At 43.1% G+C, this 20,895-nt stretch overlaps 1 protein-coding gene across 5 annotated transcripts in view; it reads right to left on the bottom strand.

Annotated features, from left to right (window-relative positions):
- The window catches only part of LOC115114835 (nuclear receptor coactivator 2), a 79,685-nt gene extending 61,448 nt beyond the window's left edge, over positions 1-18,237 (bottom strand). For 4 of the 5 annotated variants that reach the window (XM_065013390.1, XM_065013393.1, XM_065013392.1 and 1 more), the window contains exon 1: positions 18,115-18,237. The gene's annotated coding sequence lies outside the window, so the exon portion shown is untranslated. Of the gene's footprint in view, positions 1-5,571; positions 5,811-18,114 lie in introns of those variants that run through there. The other variant, XM_065013391.1, reaches the window with a different exon arrangement.
- Positions 18,238-20,895: the final 2,658 nt, after the last annotated feature.

The following is a 20,895-nucleotide window of genomic DNA, read 5'->3' as shown; positions in this document are numbered from 1 at the left end:
CATCAGACGTGACTGCTCTCTTCTTCATCATCATCCTTCTCCCTGGAGTGTCAAGTTCTTTGACACGAGTATTAAGGCTGGCCAGCACAACCAAATACAGGAATATAAATTAAAACATTACTCATCACATAGGGAACCAGCCCTAAGTAACCGAGTTAGAATTGCCTTATTGAGGATGTTAAAACACCATGAATGCAGAGACTGCCATGACTTCATGGACCCTCATACTCAGTGAGATGTATCAGTCAGTGAGTCAGACTTTTGGAGGATATATAAGCCTGTACAGGCAGATCTCTTAGCCTATAGAAACGCCATGGTAACAGGGCTCAAGCCCTCCCATCAGACACATACACTGGGTATTAAATCTTCTTTAGTGTGGATTAGGAGCCCTAGTTTTCCTGTAGCAGCCCTTTAGCTACGCATGCTGGTGTACAATCTCTGTTTGCAGAATAATCAATTCCACGAGACGATGAATGAGAGCTGGAGCCAGCCATTATCTGGCTGATCCCACAGGTCAAATTGAATCAGGGCTCCGTCCTGCCGACGTTCCCTGGCCCACTCAGACTTCCTAGGTCAAATCAAATCTAAATGTTATTTGTCACATGCGCCAAATACAACAGGTATACAACCTTACAGTGAAACGCTTACTTTACAAGCCCTTTACCAACAGTTCAGTTCAAGAAACAGAGCTAAGAAAATATTTACTAAATAAAAACAGTAAAATGACATAACAATAACGACGCTATATTCAGGGGGCACCGGTACCGAGTAAATGTTCAGGGGTACAGGTTAGTCGAGGTAATTTGTGCATGTAGGTAGGGGTAAAGTGACTATGCACAGACAAACAGCAGCAGCGTAAAAAAAAACAAGTGGGGGGCCTAAATGTAAATAGTCTGGGTAGCCATTTAATTAAATGTTCAGCAGTCTCATAGCTTGGGGGTAGAAGCTGTTAATGAGCCTTATGGACCTAGACTCGGTGCTCCGGTAACGCTTGCCGTGCAGTAGCAGAGAAAAGTCTGACTTGGGTGACTGGAGTCTGACAATTTTTTTGGGCCTTCCTCCGACACTGCCTGGTATGTAGGTTCTGGATGGCAGGAAGCTTGGCCTCAGTGATGTACTGGGTCGTACAAACTACCCTCTGTAACGCCTTACGGTCAGATACCGATCAGTTGCCAAACCAGGCAGTGATGCAACCGGTCAAGATGCTCTCGATGGTGCTGTAGAACTTTAAGGTTCTGGGGACCCATCCATTCCAAATAGTTTCAGTCTCCTGGGGGGGGGGGGGTTGTCGTGCCCTCTTCACAACTGTCTTGGGTGTGTTTGGACCACTCTCGACCCGCTCCACTACAACCCTGCTGATGTAAATGGGGGCCTGATCTGCTCTCCTTTTCCTGTAGTCCACAATCATCTCCTTTATCTTGCTCAAATTAAGAGAGAGAGGTTATTGGCCTGGCACCACACTGCCAGGTCTCGGACTTCCTCACTGTAGGCCGTCTCATCGTTGTCGGTGATCAGGCCTACCACTTGTCATCAGCAAACTTAATGATGATGTTGGAGTCATGCTTGGCCACGCAGTCATGGGTGAACAGGGACTACAGGTGGGGACTAAGCACAGACCCCAGAGGGAAACCGGTGTTGAGGATCAGAGTGGCAGATGAGTTGTTGCATACACTTACCATCTGGGGAGGGGGGTTAGGAAGTCCAGGTTCCAGTTGCAGAGGGAGGTGGTTAGTCCCAGGGTCTTTAGCATACTGATGAGCTTGGTGGGCGCTATGGTGTTGAACGCCGAGCTGAAGTCAATGAACAGCACTCTCACATAGGTGTCCCTTTTGTCCAGGTGGGAAAGGGCAGTACGGAGTGTGATTGAACGTGCGTCATCTGTGGATCTGTTGGTGCGGTATGCGAATGAGAGTGGCTCAAGGGTTTCTGGGATAATGGTGTTGTGAGCCATTACCAGCCTTTCAAAGTACTTCATGGCTACCAACATGAGTGCTACTCATGTTACCTTCACATTCTTGGGCACAGGGACTATGGTGGTCTTCTTAAAACATGTAAGTATTACAGACTCGGTCAGGGAGAGGTTGAAGACTGTAGGCCAGTGCATGTGCTAAGTACATGTCCTGGTAATCTGGCTGGTCCCACAGACTTGTGAATGTTGACCTGTTTAAAAGGTCTTGCTCACATCGGCTACGGAGAGTGTGATTACACAGTCGTCCGGAACAGCTGGTGCTCTCATGCATGCTTCAGTGTTGCTTGCATTGAAGCGAGTATAAAAAGGCATTTAGCTTGTCTGGTAGGCTCGTGTCACTGGGGAGATTGCGGCTGGGTCTCCCTTTGTAGTCCGTAATAGTTTGCAAGCCCTGCCACATCCGACGAACGTCAGAGCCGGTGTAGTAGGACATATGGTGCACTACTTTTGACCAGAGCTCTAAGGGCCCAGATCAAAGTGAATTTGGAAAGTATTCAGACCCCTTGACTTTTCACATTTTGTTACATTACAGCCTTATTCTAAAATGGATTCAATAAAACATTTTCCTCAATCTAAACACAATGTGGTTTTTAGAAATTTTTGCAAACAAATACCTTAACATAACTATTCAGACCCTTAGCTATGAGACTCTAAATTGAGCTCAGGTGCATCCTGCTTCAATTGATCATCCTTGAGATGTTTCTGCAACTTGATTGTAGTCCACCAATTGATTAGACATGATTTGGAAAGGCACACATCTGTCTATATAAAGGTCCCGCAGTTGACTGTGCATGTCAGAATAAAAATCAAGCCATGAGGTTGAAGGAATTGTCCATAGAGCTCAGAGACAGGATTGCGTCGAGGCACAGATCTGGGGACGGGTACCAAAAAAGGTCTGCAGCACTGAAGGTCCCCAAGAACACAGTGACCTCCATTTTAAAATGGAAGAATTTTGGAACCGCCAAAACTCTTCCTAAAGCTGGCCGCCCGGCCAAACTGAGCAATTGGGGGAGTAGGGCCTTGGTCAGTGAGGTGACCAAGAACCCGATGACCACTCTAACAGAGCTCCTCTGTGGAGATAGCAGAACCTTTCAAAACCACAACCATCTCTGCAGCACTCCACCAATCAGGCCTTTATGGTAGAGTGGCCAGACAGAAGCCACTCCTCAGTAAAAAGGCACATGACAGCCCTCTTGGAGTTTGCCAAAAGGCACGTAATGACATCTGGAGGAGACCTGGCACCATCCCTACTGTGAATCATGGTGGTGGCAGCAGCATCATGCTGGGAGGATGTTATTCAGCAGCAGGGACTGGGAGACTAGTCAAGATCAAGGTAAATATGAACAACCTGCTCCAGAGCGCTCAGGACCTCAGACTGGGTTCAAAGGTTCACCTTCCAACAGGACAATGACCCTAAGCACACAGCCAAGACAATCCAGGAGTGGCTTCGGGACAAGTCTCTGAATGTCCTTGAGTTTTCCAGCCAGATCCTGGACTTGAACCTGATCTGATAAATCTGGAGACCCCTACAAATAGCTGTGCAACGACGCTCCCCATCCAACCTGACAGAGCTTGATAGGATCTGCAGAGAAGAATGGGAGAAACTCCCCAAATACAGGGGTGCCAAGAAGACTCAAGGCTGTAATCCCTTCCAAAAGTGTTTCAACAAAGTACTATGTGAAGGGTCTGAATACTTATTTAGAATGTAATATTTAAGTTTTTTTCATTAGTAAAAATTTCTATAAAAAAAATGTTTTGCTTTGACATTATGGGATATTGTGTGTAGATTGTGGGGGGAAAAAACATTTCAATCAGTTTTCGAATAAGGCTGTAACGTAACAAATTGTGGAAAAAGTCAAGGGGTCTGAATACTTTCCGATGCATTGTATAGGGTAATAGGGTGCCAATATAGCGTAATAGGGTGCCAATATTAGGACGCTGTTCCTAATGTTTTGTAGACTCAGTGTATAGGGAACTTTATAGGAAATAGGGTGCCATTTGGGACACAACCTATGATGACTCACGCCCACCTAGCTCAATTAACGGTGATATCATAGAATATCCAGAAGACTGGATGTATCTAGAAGAAAATGCGTCACTCTTCATACTGACACACAGCATAGGACCAACCAGATGGCTCAGCTCCGGCTGCTACCATGGTAAATCAGGATAGGCATTCCTAACATCGTCTTTGGATTGTTTTCCTAATTTTCTTATGACTTGTGACACTTCTGTGCTGGAATGTGCAGCAAACAACTGCCTCACTGTGTGTGTGCAGGCTGCGAAGTGGAGTGTAGACCAAGTGTGCTCATCATCAATGACCCACTTCTGTCCAGTTTGTCTCCCTCAATGCAAATACAGCCCAAATTGCTATTTGCATAAAGCGACCAGTCAATCACTGTAATTTACTTAGAATGAGTCCAAATTATCCTCCAAGATAGATTTCTGTACACTGAGCACACAACATTAGTTTAGAAACATTATTTAGATTATGCTAAATGGGCCGATGGAAGGCAACATGGAAATAACAGGCTGAACAACTCATTACCGCCTATGTGGGCTTGACAATGTCTGACACCAAATGCCACCCTACTCCCTATAGGTCCATGGGGCTCTGGCCTTATGTACTGCACAACATAGGGAATAGGGTGCCATTTACGACGCAAGCAATGTCAGAATGCATTGATCATGGAACCGGATCAATACCATTGAACACACTTACCCTGTGGCTAACTAATTTCCTAACAGACAGGAATCATATATAGTAATGGCACAGTGGATATTAGGTCCCAAAAGAATTGCCGCTGCCTTGCAGCTGCATTCCAAAACATTGAACTCACTGGCTTTATCGCATCCATGTGAAAACACAGCAACAATGGCTGAAGCTGCATCACATTCTATAGCCTGGTCCGAGATCCGTTTGTGCGCTTGCCTACTAAATTGCTGTCCTTGTCAAGCCAAATGAATGACAGGGAGTTGGCATGATAGCACAAACAGACTGGCACTCGGGCTACGCGATCTAGGCTCAGAAAACAAAAACAACTAAACCAGAGTCGCATGGAAGCTTTGTTGACTGTCAGTGGCACCTCTTTATCCCCTATGCTACACCAGGCCAGGCAAGGAGCAGGCAGGGTGTTGTGTTAAAGAGCCACATTCACCTTCCTCAGCCCTGTACGGAAGAGATGCTCCATAAATGGTGTCCAGGGGCCTACTGTACGACTGTCTGAGTCTCAAAAAACCCATTCCCATTGGAGAGAGGAATGTCCTACTGTCAATCAACTGTACACACAACGCGCCACACATTATTCCCAGAACCAACTCTATACAAACAGTTAATTCAGTATACCATCCCCCTGATCAGACTTGTGGGTAGTTTACAAGAGGCTTGTCCTGTTCATCTCAGGTGACATAATGTAGGACTGCTGACAACACACAACAAAGAGCTAATGGAATGTTCTGTAGACATCTGAATACCTCCCAGAATAAGGTTGGAAGTTTGTTGTGTATATAAAAGCCCACACAAACACTTGCCTAAAAACAAACAGCACCAAATGAACTTCCATTGTGAAACAATAGCTAGGCCTATTTATTCCACTACTTACCGCTTTGACCAAAGGTGGGTCTGTAAATCCAGTGTCTGACCCATGGCTACTGTAGTTCCAGTTTCACAGCAAAAACAGGAGCAGCCCTCTCAGTTAGATAGCCTAGTAACGTTGAGTCCAGGCAGGCAGGCAGTCACGGCACTGTAGAAACTACACAGCAATGTAGACAGGGGCACATGCTGGAGCAAGGACGTGCGCAAAAAGCAGATTACCCTCCTGTGTCATCTGCTCCGAATGACAGCTGACTAACTACAGCACAAATCCTCCTTGAACTGCCCGGCCGATGAGCTCCAATCCCCTCCCCCCACTCCTCCCTGGCCCCGCCCCTCCACCCTGAAAATACAGCACAGCCAGAGTACAGCGCTCGAAAATTCCAATAGCTTCCGACGCCCTGCCAGAAAAGTGGTTTCCTTTTTCACCAAGATAATGGCCTACTCGTCACATGACAAAGCAGAAGCAATAATGGACTGGCAAAAGAGGTGGAGGCAGTGTGCGTTTGACACAGCAGGCAGCAGGCTTTCGTTTCACTAGCCCTGTCAACCTGCAGAAGTCTCGCCTCTTTACTTTCACTTTGCAGAACATTATATAATAATGTCAACATCTGGGGAACAGCTGATTCATAGAAACAACAAAGGGCTTGTTGTTATCATACAGTTGTGTATGTGCCAGTAATTGAGTAATTGTTGTTAGATACAAATATAGTACACGCTATAGTAAACACTGTTGACCGGTGTCCTCACCAGGGGGTGTACTTGAACAATCAATCAGCCTCACGCTACGGTAACAGGAGACAGCCTCCTGCACCATGAGCCCTTTCTGGCTCGGACGAGGCTTACTTTTCTTATAGTAAACACAGGTCTGTTCCAAAGCAGAAAAGGCACAATATCAGGGAAGGAATGAGAACAGTTGATTCAGCTGTGGCTTTATTTATTTTTGAAAACATTTTTTTTACCCCCTTTTCCTCCCCAATTTCATGGTATCCAATTATTAGTAGCTACTATCTTATCTCATCGCTACAACTCCTGTACGGGCTTGGGAGAGATGAAGGTGGAGAGCCATGTGTCCTCCGAAACAACCGAACCAAGCAACACTGCTTCTTAAAACAGCGCGCATCCAACCTGGAAGCCAGCCGCACCAATGTGTCGGAGGAAACACCGTACACCTGGTCCGCTACAGGAGTCGACAAGGATATCCCTACCGGCCAAACCCACCCTAAACCGGACAACGCTAGGCCAATTGTGCTCCGCCCCACGAACCTCCCGGGCAAGGCCGGCTACGACAGAGCCTGGGCTCGAACCCAGAGTCGATGGTGGCACAGCGAGCACTGCGATGCAGTGCCCTAGACCACTGCACCACCCGGGAGGGCCCCCACCGTGGCTTTATGAGACACATTCTTATTAATGAACTTCTGCTGCAGGTTTCCTTCAGGCATCATCCACTCCTCTCTATGAAAGCCTGGACAAGAAGAGGCATACTACAGTTCGATCCAGACCTAAGACTGCTACTGTACATTCAATTGGCGAGAGGGAGAGGGAGAGAGACAGAGAGCTATAGTTAGTTTAATGCCATCAGCCAAGTTCTCTGTAGACAAGCGAGGAGCAGTAGCTATACCACTGAACGTGTGAGGACCATAACATGAAATTGAGTCCAACAAGTCAGAAAGCACTGCAATAAGAGAAAGCAAATTTCTTGGGGACCAGCCAACTAGAAACATCTGCTAGAGCTTTCTCACCGTGTGTGTGTGTGTAGAAGAGAGCTTTGTCTGATTTGTACTGTATGAAACTACAGAGCACTTGAAGATGCACCTGCACCCAGAGAGACCAAACGGAGGCATGGGGACGAAAGCTGACCAAAAGGGATTTCCACCAGGCCCCGCCCCTCTGTCGCCCCACCACACCACTCAGAGGGAGGAGCAGAGCCGAGCACACACTACATCACTCAAACTTTACAGCAGAAGGGCAATAGGGAAGATGGGAGGGCTGGGGGCTATAGGGCTGTATAGGGCTATAGGGCTGTATAGGGCGTGCCGGTAAGGCCCTATGACTAAAGCACCAAATCTGACTCATCATCAGTCAACCGTCACTCATCGGAAGACAGACTCAAGTCTCTGATGATACAGGGAGGTTATAAGCAGGTGCTGTGACCTTTTCAACTTCTGCTTTCCACTTTGGAAGTGAATAGAAAATGAAACGTGTTGGCAGAAAGAAAGACTTGAACCCACGAGGTGGGTGGCTTTTGACATGTTAATGGGTGAAATGCTTCTGCATCAATAGGGTGCGTCGAGATAAATAACCTAAACCCTTTCACATGCCAAATCATAGGGTGGTTACATAGCAAACCACCCCCCCAAAAAACCTCACTGACTCTCACCAATGGAGGCTGGTCGTTTCAGGGTTGCTTCTTTCATTGCACATTAATCTAGTATGTCCTACATCCATCACAGCTTCTCTTTCAAGTGAATTTCAAAAAACTATGCAGGACAAAAACAAGTCAAATCTTTTCCAAATGAGAACAGGTGCTGAGGTGCGCACATAAAGCAGCGACACTTCAGCTCTGAACAGGGACTGGTCAAATCCCGCAGTCAGTCAGGACGATCATGTGATGCTGTGTGTTGAGAGCAACAGTGCTTTCCTCCTCCTGTAACATGATCTCCACCAACAACAGGGCACTGGAGAGAGGGGATGGGTGGGGGAGCGTGGCCGGAGAACATCAGCTTTCTGTTGATAGTCAAATCAATTGAAAGGAAGAATTCAGAAAAGAACAGTGAGCTCTGCTTAGGATGGTATATAAAAGTTGATACATTTTTAGAAGGTTAACATATATTTGTAAAGTTATAATTCTACCATGTTACTCAGTTAGAGGCAACAAGAGCAAAAATAAATGTTTTGGCTGCTAGACCATCGTGAGTGTGACATAAAATTGTATGTGTCCTAAATCAGCGTGTCTGGCCATTACAATGTCAGAGGATCTGTGTTTAAGTTCCTCGCAGCTGATCGGAGGTCAGGAGTTCACCATTCTTTCCCCCTGGAATGCACCAATGACAGGGCAGCTCAAATAGTAATGTTGGCTCAACCAGCTCAATTGATTAGGTCCAGTAATGTGATCTGAACACACACACACCAGAATGAAACAGCACCTCACTCCGATGGAATTTCTCTCCTGGTTGAAGGCTTGAAACTATGGGCCTAGTCGCCTGAGCAGCACACTCTGTGACCTTTGGCCGAGTGCTTACACGTCATTACTGAATCAACAGGTAATGCTATTTGTCGTCGTTTTCATTTGTCCAACTAGCTCATGGTAGACTTTGCCTCCTGCCTGCGCAGATCTAACATCAGATTAGATTTTTCTCTATCAAGTCTTAAGGTGTCCGTCCACGTGCTTCCCATCAAACAGTTTGTGCATATATGATGATGCCATTTTTGTTCGTTTTGGTCTTTGACACTGTTTATTTTCAGCTGTACAGGCACACAACATTTTTCGTTGAGGCAAGCCGAAGTCGGGTAGCCATAGTCGGGTAGCCCCTTCGTCAGTGATTGGTCAACAGTAGAGATTTTTTTTAAGTGTTTGTTGGTCATTCAACCAGAGACTAATCGTTTTCATGCTCTTTTTTTTTTTCTTCCCCCCACTAGAGAAATACTGCACTAGACATCTTAGTTTTTTTTTTTAATTAGGTTTAATTGAATGGCTAGTACAAACAGTACTATTGACACTTTTTTCTTGTTTTTCCAAATCAAATTTACTGACATGCAAAACATTTTGGGACCGATCAACACTTGACTACTGAAATAAACAGCAAAACAGTTTGTGGAATTGTTCATTAAATCATTTTACACACACACACACACACACACACACACACCCCAAGACCTACTTCCAGGCTATGATTAATTTGTGTTACTAAGCAACCAGATGGTAACAGAGTGAACTTGAGGTACTGGGAACTGTATGGGACTGCTGAAATGTGCTGGTTTTGAGTAAAAAGGCTTTTATTTCAGAATTATACCAGAAAGAAAGCATCTAGCCTTAGTAGCCTATTGTTATTATGGTGTTGCCGTTTCGATGTCAATATGGTATCATGATCACATTGTACGATATTACTCAAAATCACCATAACCACCCATGTATTTTCATAACATGACAGACTTGAGAGTTCATTGGGAGGCTTTTTCACATCCAGAACAGTAAATTCTACAATATATCCAGACTAAACCATGGAAACCCTGCCAGATTGGGCAACAAGCAGGCAACCTGAACACTGTGTCTAACAACTGGTGCTGCAGTTGCAAGGTTAAAAAGAATCTACTGCTGAACCCGTTTCACAGCAATGTGGGATTCCTAAAAAACAATAACCCTAAACAATCTTACAACCAAGCTACAACCAAGCCAAACAAACAGGAGGTTGGTTCCAAGCCTGCCTGGCTGTTAGTCTACAGTGCCTTCACACAGAGTGTAGCACAGTGGCGACTTTATCACCAGGACCCGTCACAGAGCTGCAGAATTATGGCCACAGCTCAAACTAAATTAGCACTTGTTATGCAACCCTGGACTTGGCTCCCAGGTCACTGGTTCATTCCGCTGCATTCTGATTCACTATCGTTTGCTGTGTGGCCGACAAACAGTTTACCATGGTGGGTTGAGACTGTCTGTGAGTACACCAAGTACACTTATTCAAATTGTGTGTGGTGTGTGTGTGGACTGTGCAAACACCACAGATTCCCTATTTGAACCAGTCTCCTTCCCAATGCAGTATGCTACAACCACCATTTCAAGAGAGTAATTGCTCTTTCAGAGCATTGCTGAATGCTAGAAAGGAACGGACCCCTTAAATCAAATGTTAATACTTACGAGCCCCTAACCAATAACGCAGTTCCAAAAAAATATGGATAAGAATAAGAGATAAAAGTAACAAGTAAGCAGCAGCAGTAAAATAACAATAGCGAGACTATATACACAGGGGGCACCGGTACAGAGTCAATGTGTGGGGGCACGGTCAGTTGAGGTAATATGTACATGTAGGTAGAGTTATGAAAGTGACTATGCATAGATGACAACAGAGAGTGGCAGTGGTGTAAAGAGGGGGAGTTGGGGGAGGCAATGCAAATAGTCTGGGTATCCGTTTAACTTGATGTTCAGGAGTAGAAGCCATTTCGAAGCCTCTTGGACATAGACTTGGTGCCCCGGTACCGCTTGAGAGAACAGTCTATGACTAGGGTGGCTGGAGTATGACAATTTTTAGGGCCTTCCTCTGACACCGCGTGGTATAGAGGTTCTGGATGGCAGGAAGGTTGGCCCCAGTGATGTACCGGGCTGTTCGCACTACCCTCTGCCGTGCCTTGTGGTCGGAGGCCGAGCAGTTGCCATACCAGGCAGTGATGCAACCAGATCATACTGTAAGGTGACACTGGCAGTCCATCCATTAACTATCATTGAGGTGGTGACTGCCTGGACGATTGGGTTAACACTGGTAGTGTTAGTAAGTCTGTGGTCAAAGGTTAATACGGGGGGGAATCAGAACAGTCACTGAGACACCCGTCCCTGCAGTGTGACATCCAGGTGACAGACTTAGTGTGTGGTGACGGAGGCACTTATTGCACATACTCTGGGGGTGGATGACCCTAAGTTACCCTAACAAGTAGACAGACCTACATTATATTCACAGTGTTTATGGTCATTTTGGGGGACAATTCAGTAACGGGTTGCCAACTACACTGAACAAAAATATCAAATGCAACATTTAAAGTGATGGGACCATGTTTCATGAGCTGAAATAAGAACCTGATAAAACAGCATGATCAAGGTGCACCTTGTGCTGGGAGGGGGGGAAAGGACACTAAATTGTGCAGTTGTCACAACACAATGCCACAGATTAGAGGTCGACCGATTAATTAGGGCCAATTTCAAGTTCATAACAATCGGTAATCGGCCTATTTGAACACCGATTATGTTGCAATCCACGAGGAAACTGCGTGGCAGACTGACCACCTGTTACACGAGTGCAGCATCAAAAGGACCTTGTGGCTGTATGGAGCCAAGGTAAGTTGCTAGCTAGCATTAAACGTATCTTATAAAAAACAATCAATCTTCACATAATCACTAGTGAACCTAGTAATATCATCAACCATGTGTAGTGAACTAGCTTGTCCTGCGCTAAGCATCAGCTGTTTGAGCAGCTTACTGATCACTGTACACAGCCAATCTGTAAATAGCACACCCGACTACCTCATCCCCATATTATTACTTACCCTCTTGCTGTTTTGCACCCCAGTATCTCTAATTGCACATTTACCATCTGCACATTATCACTCCAGTATTAATGCTAAATTGTAATTATTTTCACCTCCAGGGTCTATTTTTTTGCCTACCTCCCTACATTTGCACACACTGTACGTAGATTTTTCTATTGTGTTATTGACTGTATGTTTGTGTGTAACTGTGTTGTCATACTGCTTTTCTTTATCTTGGCCAGGTCGCAGTTGTAAATGAGAAATTGTTCTCAACTGGCCTACCTGGTTAAATAGCGGTGACATAAATACATAATCAATGCGGTGCCTGTTAATTTATCATCGAATCACAGCTTACTTCAACTTCGCCAAACGGGTGAAAAAAAGCACAATCGTTGCACTTGCTTCTACCCTTTACTTTTTTGAACATTCTGTTAAAAATCGCGCAACATTTCAGCGCCCTGCTACTCATGCCAGGAATATAGTATATGCATTTGCTTAGTCTGTGTGGATAGAAAACACTCAGACGTTTATAAAACTGGTTAAATCACTGCTGTGGCTTTACCAGAACGGCATTTACATCGAAAAGCACAGGAAAAACTGATCACTGAAAATGGGAAAATATATCCATGCGCTACTTGAACCCATTGATAAAGGTGAACCACAATTAATTGACTGAGGTTGCAGTACCTACAGATTCCACACGGTGTCTAGAGTCTTGTCATTTCCCTTCGAGTTTTTTCTTGGTCAAACACATGCAAGGCACCGTATTGCTTCAGGTCTAGGACCGGATATTTTCGTTGAGTTTCTAGCCGGACATTTTTCCAGAGGGACAGCTAATGATCTTTACATCGCCTCCTGATGAATTTTATCGCTTATTAACGTTTACTAATACCTAAAGTTGCATTACAAACGTATTTCGAAGTGTTTTGTGAAAGTTTATCGTCGACTTTTTGAATTTTAAAAAATGACGTTATGTTTTGAAAACGCTGTTTTTTTCGTTTATCACACAGTCTACATATAACGATATCTTGGCTTTATATGGACCGATTTAATCGAAATAAAGACCCAATAGTGTTTATGGGACATCTAGGAGTGCCAACAAAGAAGATGGTGAAAGGTAATGACTGTTTTCTATTTTATTGTGCGGTTTGTGTAACGCCGAAATGCTAATTATTTTGTTTACGTCCCCTGCGTGGCTTTTGTGTTGTAAGTGTATTGGTGCATGCTATCAGATAATAGCTTCTCATGCTTTCGCCGAAAAGCATTTTAAAAATCTGACTTGTTGCCTGGATTCACAACGAGTGTAGCTTTAATTCGATACCCTGCATGTGTATTTTAATGAACGTTTGAGTTTTAACTAATACTATTAGCATTTAGCGTAGCGCATTTGCATTTCCAGAGCTCTAGTTGGGACGCAAGAGTCTCAGGTAGAAGCAAGAGGTTAAATAGCGGTGACATAAATACATAATCAATGCGGTGCCTGTTAATTTATCATCGAATCACAGCTTACTTCAACTTCGCCAAACGGGTGAAAAAAAGCACAATCGTTGCACAAATGTACCTAACCATAAACATCAATGCCTTTCTTAAAATCAATACACAGAAGTATATTTTTTTAAACCTGCATATTTAGTTAAGAAATGCATGTTAGCAGGCAATATTATTGTGTCACTTGTCTTGCGTCCAGTGCAAGCAGAGTCACAATTTCTTCCTAACAAAGAACGTAATTAATTTGCCAGAATTTTACATAATTATGACATTGAAGGTTGTGCAATGTAACAGCAATATTAAGACTTAGGGTTGCCACCCGTTCGATAAAATACAGAACGGTTCTGTATTTCACTGAAAGAATAAACGTTTTGTTTTCGAAATGATAGTTTCCGGATTCGACCATATTAATGACCAAAGGCTCGTATTTCTGTATTTATATTATATTTAAGACTATGATTTGATAGAGCAGTCTGAGCGGTGGTAGGCAGCAGCAGGCTCGTAAGCATTCATTCAAACAGCACTTTACTGCGTTTGCCAGCAGCTCTTAGCAATGATTGATGCACAGCACTGTTTATGACTTCAAGCCTATCAACTCCCGAGATTAGGCTGACAATACTAAAGTGCATATAAGAACATCCAATAGTCAAAGGTATATGAAATACAAAATAGTCGATGCGTCATAATTCCTATTATAACTACAACCTAAAACGTCTTAACTGGGAATATTGAACAACCAGCTTTCATATGTTCTCATGTTCTGAGCAAGGAACTTAAAACGTGCTTTTTTTTTTTTTTAATTTACATGGCACATATTACACTTTAACCTTCAACACTGTTCTTGCTTTATTTAAACCAAATTGAACATGTTTCACTATTTATTTGAGACTAAATAGATTTGATTTATTGTATTAAGTTAAAATAAGGGTTCATTGTTCATTCAGTATTATTACAAATAAATATATATTTTTAATGTATATATAAAAGAATGTTGGTCGATTAATCAGTATCGGAGTTTTGGGTCCTCCAATAATCGGTGTTGAAAAAAATCATAAATAGGTTGACCTTTACCACATCTCTCAAGTTGAGGGAGTGTGCAATTTGCATGCTGACTGCAAGAATGTCAAAATCAAATCACATTTCATTGGTCACATGTGCCCAACACAACAGGTGTAGTAGACCTTACCATGAAATGCTAACTTTCAATTCTCTGGCTTGTATGTTAATTTCTCTACCATAAGCCACCTCCATCGTTTTAGAGAATATGGCAGTGCGTGTAACCGGCCTCACAACCACAGACCACGTGTAACCATGCCGGCCCAGGACTTCTACATCCGGCTTCTTCACCTGCGGGATTGTTTGACACCATCCACCCAGACAGCTGACAAAACTGTGGGATTGCACAACCAATGGACTTTTTCACAAACTATCAGAAACCGTCTCAGGGAAGCTTACTTGCATCCTCACCAGGGTCTTGACCTGACTGTAGTTCAGCGTCGTAACTGACTTCAGTGGGAAAATGCTCATCTTCGATGGCCACTGGCACACTGGAGAACTGTATCAGGCAGATCGCATATATGCCATTGTGTGGGCGAGCGGTTAGCTGCTTTCAACGTTGGAAACAGAGTGCCCCATGTTGTCGGTGGGGTTATGGTACGGACAGGCATAAGCTACGTACATCGAACACAATTGCATTTTAATCAATGGCAATTTGAATGCATAGCGATACCGCAATGAGATCCTGAGGCTCATTGTCATGCCATTAATCCGCCGCCATCACCTCATGTTTCAGCATGATAATGCACAGCCCCATATCGCAAGGATCTGTACACAATCACTGGAAGCTGAAAATATCCCAGTTCTTCTATGGCCTGCATACTCACCAGACATGTCACCCATTGAGCATGTTTGGGATGCCCTGGATCGACGTGTACGACAGCTTCTTCCAGTTCCCGCCAATATCCAGAAACTTTGTACAGCCGATATTTGCATATGCATGGTCCAATATGTTAAAAATAATTCTATCAAATAATTTTACCACTGGCCTATTTTGGGGCTCATTTCTGGAGGTATAAATTATGTCAGCATAGTTTAATTTTCATTCATTTTAGAGTAGAATGTCCTTTTAAAAAGTCCCCCCCGACCTATCCCCCTCGTTATTTTCCCCCCCTAGAGGAAACACTGCACTCTCAAAGCCTATAAAAACGCACGCACACAGGAATCGATAAATTGAACAACGCGGCAACAGGAAGTGCTTCAAGTTGAAGAGTGAGTATGGGGCTTCACAGTAAGAGATCAAGAACATTTAATTCTACGAGAGAGAGACTTCCATTAGTCACGTGAACGCAGCCTGGAATGAACATTCAAGGGCTTTGGATAAATGAATCATACTGTAATAGTACACACTACCGCTCATAATCAGGTCACATAAGAATGGATGTATACAATTTCTTATTTTCCATGCAATGCAATTACAGAGAGCAGGGGAAAACCCAGCAATGTCAATGCCCATTTGAAAAGGCAGGAGGAAAGCACAGGGTGGGTTGGGGCATTCCATTTTTTTATTTTTTTATCATGCAGTGTTTCAAATATCAGACTTCTGATTATTTTGAAATAGGTTAATAAACTCAATGAAATATGAATGGCTTATGTCTCTTTAAAAAACAGCGGACCCCCTTTAACATGGCATTTTCGAGTTTGGGTTATTATCTCAATATCAAATCATGTCTGGTTAACAATCAAGTACCTTACTGTAATAGTTGTCCATTTAAAATAAATATATTTTTGGCAACAAAAAAAACTTTAAGGCAAGAATTCTGCTAAGACGGTCTGGGAGAGGTCTCAGTGGGGATGGGGAATGGGGAAATTCAAATTAGCTTTGTTATTGGTCTATTAACTAAATGACCACCTGGTCAAGTCACCAGGCAAGCATAAACTCCAATGCCCAACCTGCTGATTAGGTCCTGTGTAGATTGTATTTTCAACTAGTAACTATCATTAAATGACACTGATACATTTTTCTTCATACTTTTAGTGTTCGTTTCATGAACTGTTGTATAATGAGATACAAACCAACGGAAAAACTGCATTGACTGCACTGGGCCTTTAAGCCTGTAGAAACCTGCTAATGGAAAAACGACCCTGTCAAGTCCCAAGCTTCATCCCGCTCCTCTGCCATTGGTGCAGACATTATTATATTGCTCACATGGTTTGCTGATTCCAAGCCACTATGTTTGCATTTACATAGGCAGCCAAATTCTAATATTTTTTCCACTAATTGGTCTTTTGACCAATCACTTCAGATCTTTTAACATCAGGGCTTTTTCAGAGCGGATGTGATCTGTCAAAAGACCAATTAGTGAAAAAGATATCGGAATTGGGCTTCCTGTGTAAATACAGCCAAAGGATAATTAGTTGGGAAAGCAGACAAACTCATAAAGGCTCTTAATGTGTACAGTAATGCAATGGCAAATGGCTCTAAAATGATAAGCAAATTAAGATATTCCAGATAACTACAAAAATATTAAGTTGCTTGTTATTGCTGTCAACGATGTTCAGTTTTCCTGTAATATTCCTGCATTTAATAAGGAGAAGAGGGAAAGTAAAAGAACAAGAAATGCTGCTGTGTAATGAAATACCTTTCAAAGTTCACTACTCTGTAAAACAGCTGCAGAGAACAAATAGTCTTTAAAGGGCCAACAAAGACCACTAGTCTCGACCAATATATTCTAGACCCAGCTTTTTTTTTCATCCAATCTTTATATTTAAACTAATAACACTGACTTATTGGGTGAGATTTCACTATGGATAACATGCACCTGCCATATGGTCAACCTTCTGCAGGCCAATTGATTGGTAGCCCACTGGCCTTTCTCAATGTTAACTGTATTTGATTTTGGAGCCATTATTCCATGCTCCTCACACTTTCTACTAGCATTTCAAAAAATGAGTCATCGTGATTCACGGCATACATAGTAAAACAGGTTCTCACAACAAGGCAAAACAAAAGACTGATTCCGATATTTGTTTTAACTGTTGAGTGACGACTGGTGATAGACACTCAAACCATCAAAACTTAGGTTACAAGATCTCATTGCCAAACTCAAATGAGTTTTATTTTAGAAATGTGTCACACACAACTAACTCTATGGTGGGAACACTTGTTATATTAAATTCGCCATATGACGTCACCGTCAAAGGTTGATGAAAAGTTAGGGTACTTTTTTTAATGATCTCATACCTCAATGTAACACCTTTCCGATAGCAGGCATTTCTAGTTGTTACACAGTTGAGACTAAATAACAATCGGAAATGTGGTGCCGAGCTTGCTGAGGATTTCCTACTTAAACTCGTAAACCACAGTGACGTTTGGTTATTCAACCGCAACTGTTATTTTGGTTTCAATAAGTTATTTTGCATGATGCAGAAACCTCAAACTATGTGCAGTTTACCATGTTCGCTATCGGCATGTCGTGCAATACCTTCAAATGAATCTGCCAAAAATAAATATCCTTAAACTTTTCTATTTGAAACACAGGCGATGTTCCTCCACCAAAAACAATTCATTTAAATTGCTTCGTAAACACATTTTAAATTCAATTTCATTGAATTCTCAGCAACGCTTCGCAACAAAACTAGTCTAGCGTAAGAATCATCCCCGAACCACCTAAAGAAATATCTCGCTTCAGACAACAAGCGACAACGCCGCTTCCCAGTGTTAAGACTAAACTGACATGATGGATTCTATAGCCTACCATATATTTTATCTAACTGCACAAAAACATACTTCTTCACTACAAAACACATCCGTTGTAAGTTACTCTCAACTTACCGTAACTTGAAATCCCATAAATGCAAACTGTTATGCCAGGACCTTCGAAATCGGGAAACGGCAATGTAAAGGCAGTGCCGCCATGTTGCTCTGCGATGACTGGGTGCCTGTTTATCTTACCAGTAGTCCTCCCCCACACGCGCAGGGCATCAGCACTCATTACCACAATAGACTGCTGCTCACAGAACAGACGGCAAGAATGATGACACTGCAACCAGCCATAGCAGCTAAAAGCCAGACACAATGCAATGAATGCCCGGTTAAAGTTTGTTAGCCAGAACTAAAGAGGACGTTTAAACTGCACTTTAAACTTTAATAGGTTGCCATAGTACTTCCTTGTTTACTAAAATAAACATGACATTATGAAGTCTTTCAAATGTAGCCTAGTCTACTAAATAGTAAACACCCTTTTATTTAGGCCTACATTCATTTTAATTTGGAGTAAAAAAAAGTAAAATTTATTCAGGTTTTGCATTTCATAATGAGTCAATTAACAAGCTGACACACAAACACAGTGAGATAGTGCCTCGCTTCACATTCGTTTTTTCCCCCCCTATTTGGCACAGTCAAGACGTCTCAGGCAGATGTTCAAACGTTTGCACAGCTCACAAATCATAGCCTCTGTCCAAACCCTCCATGGACTAGAACTGATTACGCTACTTACTTCACCCGTGTCTGCCTTTATAGCGGCCACAGAGCCACACTCACTAATTGGCCACACCTGCTGTTGATAAAATACATTGTTAATGTTCCTCCATTAGACTGAGACTGTTTGAGCTAGGGAAAGGTTTTGCACATATGGAAAGAGAAACTAATGTAGACATGTTTGCCTAATGTCTTTGCACTTAAGTATTGTATATTGTCTTCCAAGCTGTTTAGCTCTATTTCATATCCTTTTCTATACCCTGTAAAAAATATTTACTTAGAGGGATTTCAGGGGATCTAGTTGCAGACAGATAGTTCATAGGGCAGAGGCCAGGCAACAAAAACATGTATTTGGCTGCCTATTACATTCTTAAAATCCCAAATAAGTATTGTATATTGAAGCGTAAAGAACAGTGGAAGGCAATTTGTAATATCTTTTCTTGAGTGGTTCTCTGCTTGTGGCCTAAATACAAAATCGATGCCATTATGGGCTGACATTCTACTCATTGTCCACAGTTCAGTTATTGCCTCTCCTTGATAAACACTGCCACCTAGTGATGATTTATTGGTTTATCTATTTATTTAACCTTTATTTAACCAGGTAGGCTAGTTGAGAAAAAGTTCTCATTTGCAAATGCAACCTGGCCAAGATAAAGCATAGCAATTTGACACACAACAACAGAGTTACACATGGAATAAACAAAACATAGTCAATAATACAGCAGGGGAAAAAAGTCTATATACAGTGAGTGCAAATGAGGCAAGATAAGGGAGTTAAGGCAATAAATAGGCCATGGCAGCTAAGTAATTACAATATAGCAATTAAACACTGGAATGGTAGATGTGCAGAAGATGAATGTGCGAGTAGAGATACTGGGGTGCAAAGGAGCAGGATAAATAAATAAATACAGTATGGGGATGAGGTAGATAGATGGGCTGTTTACAGGTGGGATATGTACAAGTGCAGTGATCTGTGAGCTGCTCTGACAGCTGGTGCTTAAAGCTTGTGAGGGAGATATGAGTCTCCAGCTTCAGTGATTTTTGCAGTTCGTTCCAGTCATTGGCAGCAGAGAACTGGAAGGAAACGCAACCAAAGAAGGAATTGGCTTTGGGGGTGACCAGTGAGATATACCTGCTGGAGCGCGTGCTACGAGTGGTTGCTGCTATGGTGACCAGTGAGCTGAGATAAGGCGGGGCTTTACCTAGCAGAGACTTGTAGATAACCTGTAGCCAGTGGGTTTGGCAACGAGTATGAAGCGAGGGCCAACCAACGAGTGTACAGGTCGCAGTGGTGGGTAGTGTATGGGCCTTTGGTGACAAAACGGATGGCACTGTGATGGACTGCATCCAGTTTGTTGAGTAGAGTGTTGGAGGCTATTTTATAGATGACATCGCCGAATTCGAGGATCGGTAGGATGGTCAGTTTTACGAGGGTATGTTTGGCAGCATGAGTGAAGGATGCTTTGTTGCGATATAGGAAGCCGATTTTGGATTGGAGTCTGGAAGGAGAGTTTACAGTCTAACCAGACACCCAGGTATTTGTAGTTGTCCACGTATTCTAAGTCAGAGCCGTCCAGAGTAGTGATGCTGGACGGGCGGGCAGGTGCGGGCAGCGATCAATTGAATAGAATGCATTTAGTTTTACTTGCATTTAAGAGTAGTTGGAGGCCACGGAAGGAGGGTTGTATGGTATTGAAGCTCGTCTGGAGGTTAGTTAACACAGTGTCCAAAGAGGGGCCAGAAGTATACAGAATGGTGTTGTCTGCGTAGAGGTGGATCAGAGAATCACCAGCAGCAAGAGCGACATCATTGATGTACACAGAGAAGAGAGTCTGCCCAAGAATTTAACCCTGTTGCACCCCCATAGAGACTGCCAGAGGTCCGGACAACAGGCCCTCCAATTTGACACACTGAACTCTATCAGAGAAGTAGTTGGTAAACCAGGCGAGGCAATCATTTGAGAAACCATGTCTGTCGAGTCTGCCAATAAGAATGTGGTGATTGACAGAGTCGAAAGCCTTGCCCAGGTATGAATCAGTGGCTTTGGTATTAGCATTGATCATTGTCCCAAAATATTTATTTGTGTATATTATTGCAAAGGCAGTGAATGATATGAATGATAACTTTGAGTACCGG

This window comes from Oncorhynchus nerka, linkage group LG9b, assembly GCF_034236695.1.
Source record: "Oncorhynchus nerka isolate Pitt River linkage group LG9b, Oner_Uvic_2.0, whole genome shotgun sequence".
NCBI classification, from domain to species: domain Eukaryota; kingdom Metazoa; phylum Chordata; class Actinopteri; order Salmoniformes; family Salmonidae; genus Oncorhynchus; species Oncorhynchus nerka.
This window is presented reverse-complemented; position numbering and strand designations above follow the sequence as displayed.